Source organism: Tarenaya hassleriana, unplaced genomic scaffold (genome assembly GCF_000463585.1).
Source record: "Tarenaya hassleriana unplaced genomic scaffold, ASM46358v1 Cleome6, whole genome shotgun sequence".
NCBI classification, from domain to species: Eukaryota; Viridiplantae; Streptophyta; class Magnoliopsida; order Brassicales; family Cleomaceae; genus Tarenaya; species Tarenaya hassleriana.
Genome location: NW_010968505.1, coordinates 2,531,723 through 2,540,858, shown reverse-complemented (window position 1 = coordinate 2,540,858; position 9,136 = coordinate 2,531,723).

Sequence of the window (9,136 nt, the reverse complement as noted above, 5' to 3'; positions counted from 1 at the left end):
CAGACCGAGTTTCGCCGGAATCGGACTTTCTCCGCCGAGTTCCACCGAGTTTCCTTTGAAACTCGGACTCAAATCGAAGAAAAAATGCGGAAAATAAAGAATCGAGTCGAGAAACATACCTGACTCGCCTGGTCGAGAACCTGTCTTCACCGAGTTTCGATCTCAGACCCTCCACCTCGACGGATCTGGCCACCGGCGACTCCGAGACTCTCAGATCTGCTCCCACCGTCGCCGATTTGCCTCTGTCTTTGACTGAAACACTTAAACAGGCCGTCAAAACGCTCCGACAGACAGATCCGAACCGAAACCCTAACTTACCTCGCCTTTTCCGGCGAACTTACCTCCCTGGATCGAAACCGGAGCTCTGATACCACTTTGTGAAGGTGGTATCGAGTCCTCACCGTTCTCTCCGACTCACGTCCGTGCAAGAAAACGAAAGACACCGGAGACTTTTAACGAGTTCGGTTACCGAGCAAGCTCGGGCCTACATCTCGGCCGGACGGTGCCGGCGAATCCACTAGAGACGGAAGAACAACACCGGAGAACAGAAGCTCGGCGGATCTCCACAATCCGGAGCCTCACCGAGAAGAACCGAGAACAAAAGAGAAGGGGAAACAGCCAAGGGATGCAAACCTGTACCGGGATCTTACCGATCTACCACCGAGCTTCCTTGACGGACCGCCGAAACGTCCTCCGCCATGTGCTCACCGCGATCTCCTCTCTCCCTCTCATTTTTGCCTCTTTTTCTTCTCTGCTGAAAGTGACGAAGTCACTAGCTTTGGGTAAAAACCCTAATCTTCCAAAACGTAGCGTTTTGGTATTAAAACCAAAACCTCCTTCCCATGTGGAAGGTTCTCTTTTTCCACCAATGGGCCCTTAAGGCCCAACAGCATATAATATAAATATGTCCATTAACTATAAATATATAAAAAAACAAAAACATTCATTAACTTTAATTATATGATAGATAATTTTTTTACTATTATCAGATTACTATAATTTAATAAGATTAAAGTTTATCTTTATTGCATTAAAAAATCTATGTTAACAGTTATGGTTTTTATTTTATTATATTTATATTTAAAAATTATCTATTATCTTGACGATTCTAACTTAATAAAAAATAAAAAAAACATATATAAAAATAAAAATATTTTGGTAATTGAATATCAATAGAATATTGTAAACATATCATGATCACTAGAATGTCTTGGTCCAATACCGTCTGTTCTTATTCTCATCTCAATACCGTCTGTTAAAAAAAGTAATGATATTTATTACATAAAAAAGAAACGGCCGGATTGTGTAAATTGGAGTAAATGCAGAATTAATAATATTTAGTAGGATAAAAATGAAAATTAAAACAAACACACGTTATTGTCACTAGAACGTCGTATTTCATATTTATATACGGCATTTTGGTTGCATGTTTTAGTCAACTAGACCGAAGGTCGTATTTCATAATGCAGATAATGAGCAACGGTTGGAACAAGAGCATGGAGCATCGGGTAACGGCCAACGACGGACAGGATCTGCATCCCGATTTTTCTAAACCTGAAACCGAAATCTGCGATCGTTCCTCTTCCGGAAATGATCGCAAAAACGTTCTCTACTCTCATTACGTGAAGCATCGCGAATGACCGTGGGGATAATGTTAGAAAGTCATTTTGGTGAAAAAATAATGAAAAACCAAAAGCTACGTTTTTTTAGGGGCAACCGCGTCGCTGGTGGGCCTGGGCGCGTTTCAGAGCCGCCATGAGCGCGTTTGACAGCGGTGGGGGCTGATGCTCCGGCGACGCCGCGTTTGCGTTTGTGGGGAGGCGTTCGAGGGCGACGCTGAAGCAGAGCTCGAGGGCTCGACACTGGAGAGGGTGTGAGGAGTTTGGGTGGGACTTGATGCAGGCTTGTCGGAGAAATCCCGACGGCGAAGCCAGGAGAGTGGTCGCCACGTGGAGCGGCGTGGTTTGGCCGTGGTTCCGACGCGTCGCTTCCGCGATCGATTGGTTTAGAACGCTCGCCGCGTCCGGCGTTAGCGTTTGCTGTATAGTTCCGAGGTCTGTCCTCATCTTCTTCTTTTGTCTCTATCTCTGATTTTTCAAATTACTCTGCGAGGTTCAAGTCGATACATCATCTGTATGACATTTTAATGTCACTTCTTTTGTTTGTTTTTTTTTTAAACTTGTATTTCGTAGGATTGTTTGATTTTTTTTTTTTCCTTTTTTGAGGTGAGAAAGAGATAGAAGGTATATCTTCTATATGTCACTGACTATTTCTATTTCTTAGCCAAAATATCAATCACTTTTGTTCATGGATTCATAGAAAGACAGAAAGATTATATCTTTGTTTTTTGTAGAGGTAGATTTGTTACGGACTTTGCAAACATCGTCAACTTATTCTTCTTATAATCTCTTCAGAATACTTTTTTTTGTATCTATATTATATTATTTCTTTGGCACGTTAATGAAGTCGGGTGAAATCTACATGGAATAAATGAGTACTCCACCCTTTGGTTTTATCTTGGGTTTTGGTCAAAGTTTGTTATTCCAAAATATATTATTTAATATGTTTATCGAGTCTTATTTTGAATTCTATTTAACATGCATCCTATTATTCTTAAAATATTGAAATTTATTTGTATATTCGATTAATTTTATTTTAAAAATGATCTAATTATGTTTTATACAGGATTTTATTTATATTCAATCGGTTTTTAAAAAATACATAGATATTGATATATAAATCGACTGATTTTTTTCTAATATAAGATTTTATTGAATTTTTTACATATTTCTGTAACCGTAAGCTAAATGTTAAAACTAAAAGTCTCCAATCTAACAATTCGCTTTAAAATACTTCCATATATATATATACACATATACCTGTATGTTCATCCTTACAAACACATTGCCTTCAATTCTTTTGATCATTTGTGGGTATGAAAAAAAAGAAGAGAGCGAGATGAGAAAGGGACAGCCAACGGACCACGACAAATGTGTGTGTATATATATATATATATGTTTATTTATATGTGTATATAATATATTTATGTATATATATGTTTCTTTGTGTATATATATATATGCATATATATATATAATTAGACAAAAATACATATATATGTATGTAATATCAATGTTACATAAATTAGTTAATTTTAAAAAAAACAGATGTTTTATCACTCCAATATCATTATTCCTAAAATTTATATAGATACACAATTTAATATCATAACAAATTTCTATATCACTTATATAACTATTTTTGAAAAGATCCAAAAACAAAAAAACATACATATATTCAAGCGCATATAAAAATTTACAAACATTAATATATTATTAATATAATAATGATATTGTTTTATATATAAATCTATATATATATATATAAATAAAGATGTTTAAAGGATTGAGATGAAGTCACATCATCTCCACATCATCATCTATGTGGCATCTCTTTTTATTTTTATTTGTCTTTTAAAAATTCATATATATGTATATATATATATATAGATATATACACAATAATACTTACAATAAAACATGAAATAAATGTTAAAAGGAGTGGATGGCAATATACCTTCAACTAACGTAATGGCATTTGTATTTTAATCGTCATATGAGTTAAATAATACTTGCAATAAAACATGAGTTAAATATTAAAATGAATGGAGTTAAATGTAATGTAATGATAAAAGAGTGGAGATAAACTTAGTCACTAGAAATGACTATAAAAGGTAATTGTTTACTCATAAAACAAAATGTGATTGGTAGTTTTACGTTTATTTTGTTCACTATAAATGACTATAGATTTTCTCTGCTTTTTTTTTAACTGACATTTTTTGTCCATTTTTTTTTGCAGTGCACCACTTTAAAGAATTCATACGCTCAGGAAAAAAAAATCTATTTTCCTCATTGTGAATACTGTATCTCGAATTGTGAAGAGTATTAGGAAAATATTAACAGGAAAATACGATTGTACGATGAAAAAGGTCCCATTATTTGAGAAGGTACATTTATATGTAATTCCTTAGGTTTTGTTTGATTCTTTATGGTTTGTGTTTACTTGTGAAAAAAGAATTCCTATCAAGAATTTTTGAGTACTAATTGAATTTTCAGTTGTTATTTGTATTATGTAAATTGTTTAGCATCGAAACATTGCTGGAATTTTTTGCTATACTTTCTAGGGTTTGAGATTGCTATAATTATGTGTTAAAGAGTGAATATATCCGGCAGCGAGATCGTTCGACAAAATACAGACCTTAGAGGATGGAAAATACGAGATCGTCGGGTTCTATACGGAACTCCACGTTCGGTATTGCGACCGAGATGACAAAGACAATTTTCATTCTTCTTCTACTACGCGAATCACACTTGTATGGAACGGTCACTGAGAATGAGGGATTCTTTGCTTCGAGTAATGGATTTGAGTTCCGAGTTCCGGAAAGGACGACGATACTCTAAGACAAGAAGCAGTGGACACCATTGTTATTGCTTCGAAGAGAGAAGATGATGCTACATCAGACTTTGGAGTTAAATATACCATATATTACGTGTATCTATATATATATATATATGATTGTACATGTATAATAAAGAAAGAAACATTACATTAAGATAACTTATAAATGTTTATATGTATATATGCATGCGTATAGGTATAACTTTATTTATTAATTTTTTTATTTACTTTTATAACTGATTATTTATTTATTTTTATAATAGAGATAGAAAAAATAAAGTGATTAGGGAGTTTTTGATAAATTAAATAATACGTTTATTAATATTTATTGTTATTTCTAATAAAAAAATTAAATGAATAATTTTTTTTGTAGAAGTAATAAAATTCAAATTTAAGTTATTCATTCAAAGCGAATTTAAAAATAAATGATAGTTTTTGTAGAAGTTTTAGCGTTCGTGTATTTATATAATAGTTAAAAAAATATTTTCTAGGTTATTTATTTGATAAAAATATAAAAACATATATGATTTAAAATAATATCATTATTATATTAATTATATTAATATTTATTATAATTTTTATCTCATTATATCTACATATATAAATAATTGAGTTCAAAGATATTTGGTCAAATCACCTCATCGTCATCTATGTTAATTAATTTTATATAACTTAATTAGAATATCTCTAATTATTAGACATATAAAATAGATTTTTTAAATTTATATTAAAAACATATACAAGTTAACAAAAATGATAAATTTCATATTTGTTTTACACAAAATTCTATTGTTGGAAAGATTGATATCATTGTTTATGATATAATGTTAGAGAAATGCTAGAAATGTCAATACCACATATTGCTAGCGTTAGTAAACAAAATATAAGATCTAACAAATTTGCCAAAGTACAAAAGAAAAAATATATAGCTAGATTTTAAAATCGATGTATTTTTTATGTTGCAATTATTAAAAGTAATTTTTACATATTTTATTTAAGTTGACATCGATAAAATTTTAAAAATTTTGATATTTTACTTAGTTTCTAACTAACGTATAATTTTAATTTAAAAACAACAATTATATCATAAAACCTTTTGGAAAAAATATTTGAAAATTTTTGGACTTGTAATTTAGTATAATATTAATTTTTGAACTTGTGTTCAAAAATGTAAGTTTAGGAATTATTTATTCCTCAACTTGTATTTTGTGAACATAATCATTCCTAAATTTGCTTAACAGTTCTATAATCGTCCATACACTGATTGACCAAAACAAAGTTTATGAATTTTTGTGTTCAAAAAATGCAAATTTAGGAATTACTGTGTTCAAAAATGTAAGTTTAGGAATTATTATGTTCAAAAATGCAAGTTCGAGAATAAATAGGCGTACCTACAAATTCAGGAATTAATATTATACCAAATTACAAGCTCAAAAATTTTCAGGTGTCTTTCCCAGAACTTTTCATATGAGATGATCTTGCGGTTGAAATTCTTTTACAAATGAATATGGTGAATGTCAGAAGAAATACTTTAGTCATTATTGATACAAATCCAAAGTTTATCGACAATAATTACTATAGAAAATAATATTAGTATTATATTAAGTTTACTATTATTTTTTATGAAACAAATATTTTTATCACTCAACAAATCATCATCTATAGACATTTATATAGATAAATAAATTCAACATCGTCAAAATATTCTATGCCAAACAGTTAAATTTAATAATTTTTAAAACCAATCATAACTATAGTATTTAAAAATATTATTTTCATTATTAACTAATAACTAAATTTTGTTACATAGATAGAAAAAACAAACACTAAAATCTTTTAGAATAAATTGATCGAGATCGTAACTTCAATGGAGGTAGAGATTCTTTATCTAGAAAAAATAACATATGTGGATTTAGAGATTATTTTTCTGAGTTTTGTCCAAAACTTAGACTTTTTTGCAATCTATTTTCAAGTGGAACAAGTCATGGACAAGAATTGAAAAAATTCACTAAACAATGTATCAAAGGCACAAGTGAAATATCTCATGGATGATATTTCTTTACCTATATACCAGTGAAGTATTATCGAATCTGTTAAATAATTTACGGTGTTAGAATGAAAATAGGTTTATGGAAAAAAAATTATAAAGTTTAAAAATTTATGTATTTATATAGATTTTTTTTGAAAGTTATCGATTGTTAAATTATTTTTCTACATAAATAGTATATATGGTATAAAATAATATTATTATTTTAAGTCAATTAATAGTTTTATAATATTTATCTTATTATTATATTAGATTAATTAACACTTCTATGATTTTCATGATTAATTTGTTTTATTACTCGACATATCATCATATATAAAAGAATTATTTTTCATTTATTTAATTTAAATATATCAGACTAATTGTTATTGAAAATTAGTGAATGCGACTGATAATCTCAATCTCTCCAAGATTAGAACCGCTTAACAAAAGAAATGAACACGATAACAGCATATCCACCTGGATGTTGTGCATGATCAAAATGATCAAACATAATCCATTACATTTCTTTTGTTATAAATAATTAGGGTATTGTGCCGAACTGGAAATTTTTCACCCTTTTGGCTCTAGAAGTTGTTTCCGGTGGATAATTGTTGTTGTGATTTATACATGATATTAATAAAAAATAAAGCCTTGAATGGTTGGAGTTTTTAGAATCCAAAAACTAAAAAAACTACCATTCAAGTTTCCACAAAACTTGCTAAAAACTTAGAAAGTCATTTTGGTGAAAAAATAATGAAAAACCAAAAGCTACGTTTTTTTAGTTTTCACATGTTGTAGAATCCAAAAACCAAAAACCAAAAACTAAAAACTAAAATCCAAAAACTAAAACTAAAAACCCAAAATAAAAGTTATCCCCATTCAAAACCTAAGTTTTATTTGAAATCTTTGCTATAATTCGTTTTCCAATTTTCAATCTTAGAAATAGAGGGTTTTTATTTTGACTTCGGTTTTAAAGCCTCCATTGTAGGGTCTGCCGCTGGAGCAGGAGGAGAAGGGGACTTGGTCGCGTCCGGCGATGGCAAGAGACTATAGGCGGATGATCAGCTGGAGGTGATGCACCATGTAGATGTGGTGGGCTTGAGACGGTGGTTGGGAAGAGGTTTGGAATCCGATTGAGCCAGAGGAGGAGACGACATAGTCGAAGTCGATGGACTCTTGAATCAGAGAAACAAAATCGGTGGGTGATGTTGACGGCGAAGAACTCAACGAATTATATGTTGATTCTGATATTTTTGACAAGTAAATTATTAATAATAATGATAGTAATGATAATGTTATTGTTATTATTTTGAAAAGCACGTAGAACTACTTCTACTACGACAAAAACACGTAAAACTAGTTATGTTTTCGGCATCATTATTCGTTAGCTTTATATTGGAAACTAATAATTACAACAAAAAAAAAAGATTAATAAAAGAGAGCAGAGTTTCATTTCTATTAGGAGCATTTCGGTTTTCAGTTCGATACTTTTCGATTTTATAAAATTATATATTAATCGATTATTATTTTATATTCGGTTCGGTTCAGTTTTTATTTAAAAAAATTGATGTTCTTATAAAAATTTCAGTTTTTTTAGTTTTTTAAATTTGGTTCGGTTTTAAAATTTTTGTTTTTCTAAAAAATGCAGTTTGAGAATTTTGAACAATTCAATTTGGAAAAAAAAATATTTTATATGATTCGTTTCGAAGACTCGTACCGAAACGCTTTACCTATTGAAGTAAAAATTAATGGACTTGGGATTTAAGCTAATGCAGTACAATTGTCTAAATATAATTGGTGATTTTTTTACTTATATTATAATTTAATTAATTACAAATTTAATTCGTCCCGGTTAAAATAAGTTATTACCTCGCTTGTGTTCCTTATAAACCCAAAAAAAAAAATATTTGAACTGCTGCCAATATGTGTCGGTGGTTTTTTACCAACTCCTTTTATATTGTTTTTTAAAAATTACATTTTTATTACTTCTTTGCCCTTTATATTTTCGTTGTTCAAACAAATAAAATTTGTTTAAGACAAACAAATTATCAAAATCTTTTTTTTTTTAAACTAAAAATCCTTTGTTAAACAAATGTTTCCCACCACGCAAGAGCGTCTAAACAAGTATACTGATTATTAAAACTGTTATATATAAATATATAGAAATATATCATTATTAAAATGGAAATTTTGATATCTATCCGTTTTAATAATTGATTCAAAAGTAAAAAGAAATCTAGAAAAAGTAAAACTCATTAATTACAACCTAATGAAGACAATACAGCCTTGGCATGGAAGTCATGAGCACACTCACAAAAGAGTTATTTAAAAAAACAATATTATTATTAACAAACACCAACAAATAAAATAAAAATAAACTAATTATAATATATATATATATAAGATTCCAAAAAACTTTGTCGCAGTCTCTCATCAGTGCACAGATCTGACCTGAGGAGATACGAACGGCAGAAGAAGATGACGGAACGAGTCTTCCCAGCTTCAAAACCGGCCGCTGCCGCCGTCAACGGCATTCCCACCGACGGCGACGCCACTGCACCGATGCTGAAGACAGTCAACGGAAACGGAACGGCTGCCAGCGTGGGTAACCAGAAAGCTCAAGTGTACAATCCGGCGAATCGTCCGGGG